The following is a 4,534-nucleotide window of genomic DNA, read 5'->3' as shown; positions in this document are numbered from 1 at the left end:
TCAGTCTGGCTTTGTCATAATAATCCGAACACTTGCCCCGGATCGACTTCCAGATCCTAGCTTCAGATCCCATTCCTTCAAGTTCTTCTTTATCATGCCTCTCAGAAGAGTAATTAATATGCGGCTTGTCACCTCTGTTTGACCATCAGTTTGTGGATGACAAGAAGTACTAAAAAGGAGCTTTGTATCAAGTAAACTCCACAAAGTCTTCCAGGAATAACTCAGAAATTTTGAATCATGATCAGGAACAATGGTCTTAGGAATACCATGAAGGCGTACAACCTCCTTAAAATACAAGTCACCATACTAGCATCATCAGTCTTGTGGCAAGGAATAAAATGTGCCATTTTGCTGAACCTATCAACTACCACCAATGATAGAATCTTTTCCCCTTTGAGTTCTTGGTAGTCCCACAATTAAATCCATGCTCACATCATCCCAGGGTTGTATAAGAACAGGTAAAGGAGTGTACAGACCTGGTTGGAAATGGCTTTTCACCCTTTGACACGTGGCACATCGTTCTATGATTGAATGAACATCTCGTACCAACTTGAGCCAGAAAAAATGCTCCTGAAATGCGTCCAATATTTCGTTAATCCCAAAATGACCAGAAAGACCTCCGCCATGTGCTTCACGAATCAGCAACTCCCGAACAGAACTCCTTGGCACGCAGAGCTGGTTTCCTTTAAAAAGAAATCCATCTTGCAAATAGTACTAATTTATGACTCCCATGTTGCACTCATTATAAACTTCAGCAAAGTCCAAGTCTTTATCATATAAAGTCTTCAACAAATCGAATCCCATAATCCGAGAATCCAGAATAGAGATTAAAGCATACCTCCTTGAGAGTGCATCAGCAACAACATTCGTTTTCCCAGCCTTGTACTTTGACACAAATGAGAAAGATTGCAGAAATTCTACCCATTTAGCATGTCGATTGTTTAACCTGTGCTGGTTGTTTATAAACTTCAGTGCCTCGTGATCAGAATGCAAAACGAACTGACCCAGCCTTAAATAATGTTCCCAATGTGTTAGAGCTCTTACAATGGCATAAAACTCCTTATCATAGGTCGAGTAGTTCTTCTGTGCCCCTGTAAGTTTCTCACTGAAATAAGCAATAGGACGTTGTCCTTGGATAAGAACAACTCCTACACCTACTCCACTAGCATCACACTCAACTTCAAACACTTGATTAAAATCTGGAAGTGCTAAAATAGGTGCTTCATATAACTTCTGTTTCACCACTTCAAATGCCTTTTGGGCAGCATTACTCCATTCGATCTTGTCCTTCTTCAAGCATTCAGTTATGGGAGCCATAATAGTGCTGAAATTCCTCACAAAGCGTTTATAGAATGATGGAAGCCCATGGAAACTTCTTACATCAGATTGGGTTGCCGGAACTAGCCAACTCTTTATAGCTTCAACTTTACTTTCATCAACTGAAATCCCCTTATCTGAAACCATATACCCAAGAAACACAATGCTAGAAGTAAAGAACTCACATTTCTCTGGTTTAGCATATAGTTGGTTTCTTCTTAGATCTCTGAAAACTTCCTTTAGGTGTGCAACATGCTCTTCTTCATTCATACTGTAGACAAGAATGTCATCAAAATAAACCACAACAAATTTCCCAATTAAATCACGCAGAACCTGATTCATTAGTCTCATGAAAGTGCTGGGTGCATATCATAATCCAAATAACATGACTAGCCATTCAAACAATCCACTCTTTGTTTTGAAGGCAGGTCTTCCATTCATCACCTTCCTTCATTTTGATCTGGTGATATCCACTCCTTAGATCAATCTTCGAAAATACCTTTGAGCCATTCAGCTCATCTAGCATGTCATCCAACCTGGGTATAGGATAACGATACTTGATGGTTATCTTGTTAATAGCTCGTGTCTACACACATCCTCATCGAACCATCTTTCTTTGGTACAAGCAAAGCTTGTACGGAACATGGACTCATGCTCTCCCTGACATAACCTCGATCAATCAGCTCTTGCAATTGTTTCTGTAACTCTTTAGCCTCTTCTGGATTACATCTATAAGTCGGACGATTCAGAAAAGGTGCACCAGGTAGTAAATCAATTTGATGCTCAATACCTCTGGTTGGAGGTAGCCCGGGCGGTAAATATTTAGGAAAACATCACTAAACTCACTCATCAATTTCCACATCAATGGATCAGAAATCACTTCAGCTCCGCCATTTTTTTCTACCACTAGCAAAGCAAAGACCTCCCTGCCCTTACCCATCTTCTTCATGATTTTGTTTTCACCCAAAAACATGTTCTCCTTGCATTTCTCAGCTGCAGACTTAGTACACATTGTAGGTGATAAAGGTGTCAATGTAATATGCTTTCTATCCTTGTGAAAGGAATAAGTGTTCTTGTAACCATCCTGGACAACTCTTCTATCAAACTCCCATGGTCTTCCAAACAATGGATGAAAAGCATCCATTGGAATAACATCACATATTACCTCGTCATGGTAGTTCTTCCCAATAGAAAAGGAAATCACAACCTGTTTTGAAACCTGCCTCTTGCTCCCATCAGTCAACCACTTCAGCTTATAAGGTTGTTGATGCTTTATAGTTGGCAAACTCAGCTTCTCCACAAGTGTACTAGATGCGACATTAGTGTAGCTACCACTGTCAATAATCACACTGCATACTCTTCCCTTAATTGTACAACGAGTTGAGAAAATGGTTTCTCGTTGTTCTTCCTCTGTAATAGCAACAAAATGTAACACCCTTCAAATCACCAATAATTCTCCACGATGAAGTTGTTCAACCGCTTCAGCTTATAAGGTTGTTGATGCTTCATAGTTGTAACTCAACTTCTCCACAAGTGTACTAGATGCGATATTAGTGCAACTACCACTATCAATAATCACACAGCATACTCTTCCCTTAATTGTACAATGAGTTGAGAAAATGGTTTCTCGTTGTTCTTCCTCTGTAATAGGAACATAATGTAACACCCTTCGGATCACCAATAATTCTCCACGATCAAGTTGTTCAATGATTTCATCATCTTCTTCATGAACTTTCTGATCAACAACTTCTAAATCATGATAATTCTGTTTTAGTTCTTCTTCAGTCTCCTCAATCTCTTGAATTGTCATAACTCTTCGATTAGGACATTCAGCCTGGGAATGCCCAAATCCTTGACATTTAAAGCACTTCTTCTTCAAATTCAGATCCATAGGTTTTGCTGAATTCTGTGTTTCTGGCTTTTTGTTGCTGCTGCAGCCACTAACATCACCTTTCACAACTCTTTTTGGAAAAGAAGAAACTGGATTGTACGATCTGGTGTATTGCTTCTTCCCTACTTTGTTCTGCTTCTCCACCTTCATAGCAAGATTTTTGACGTCATCAAGAGTCCAGAAAGGTTGCAGCTCCACCTTGGTCGAAATCTCATCATTCAAACCATGTACGAATCCTACAATAGTCCTCTCTTGTGATTCTTGAACATCACACCGTAATTGCAGAATATCAAACTCCCTTGTATACTCTTCTACAGTCTTCTTCTCTTGCTGCAAGTGTGTAAGCTTCAGGTACAAATCTTGCTTGTAATCATCGGGTAAAAATCTCCTCTTCATAAGTCGTTTCAACTTCTCCCAAGACCATATTCTGGTCTTGCCTTCTTTTAAACGCTGCAACTTAAGAATATCCCACCAAAGACTAGGCATAACCCTTTAGCCTTAAGGTTGCTATTTTATACTTCTTCTCATCGTCATATGTATTATACTCAAATGCCCTCTCCATTGATCTTAACCAATCAAGAAAGTCATCTGGATTTAGATTACCTTCGTAATCAGGAAAATCAACTCTGAATTCTTTTTGACGATGTTGTTGTGGACGATTTTCTCTTCTCCTTCTCCCATGTCCAGACTTAACACTAAGATCAAAATCAAAACTAAGAGAAACACATTCGAAGATGAACGGTCATCGTCTACTCGTTGTCTCCTTGGCGGCGCTTGCATATTCATGCCATTAAAAGTCTGAACCATTTGTTGCATTTGCTGCCTCATTTCCTCTATTTCTCTACCAATACGTTCAGCGTGTGCTTGGACTAGAGTCAATCCTCTTGGAAAATCCATTTTAATAAAACAGGGTATATAGTAACTTCACTCCAACAACCTGAATTATAGCTCTGATACCACTTGATGCATTTCGCCGGAAGCGTGAGTACGAAGTGATTTTAAAAATCAGTGTTAACAAAAACTCTGTTTGGGCCTCCGGATGGCCGGGTTCAATTTCAGAAAAATTTGGTTTGACTTGTAATGAGTTCCAAAAATTTTAGAAAAAACCCCATTTTGGACCTTTAGGTAGGTCGGGACAATTTCCGTAAAATTTGGGCGAAACCGTGAGAAAAATCGAACTTTACTCCAACTCGGGTCAAGGCCCGAAAAAAATCTCGGCTCGCGGTCCTAGACCGTTCTCTGAGTGGCCCGGGACGAGCCTTAGTCAAGGCCCAAGACCCTAAAGGTCAAGGCTCACGGGTTTGTCCTTGCCAAGGAGGTGCCTTG

At 40.0% G+C, this 4,534-nt stretch overlaps 1 pseudogene; it reads right to left on the bottom strand.

The window, feature by feature from the left end:
- LOC147544024 (uncharacterized) lies at positions 1–4,105 on the bottom strand (annotated as a pseudogene).
- Positions 4,106–4,534: the final 429 nt, after the last annotated feature.

The sequence above is a fragment of the Eschscholzia californica genome, unplaced genomic scaffold (assembly GCF_041429995.1).
Source record: "Eschscholzia californica isolate CP2 unplaced genomic scaffold, dmEscCali1.0.p SCAF_4, whole genome shotgun sequence".
Taxonomy (NCBI): Eukaryota; Viridiplantae; Streptophyta; class Magnoliopsida; order Ranunculales; family Papaveraceae; genus Eschscholzia; species Eschscholzia californica.
The sequence above is the reverse complement of the archived record's forward strand: the minus strand, read 5'-3'. Positions and strand labels throughout refer to the sequence as shown.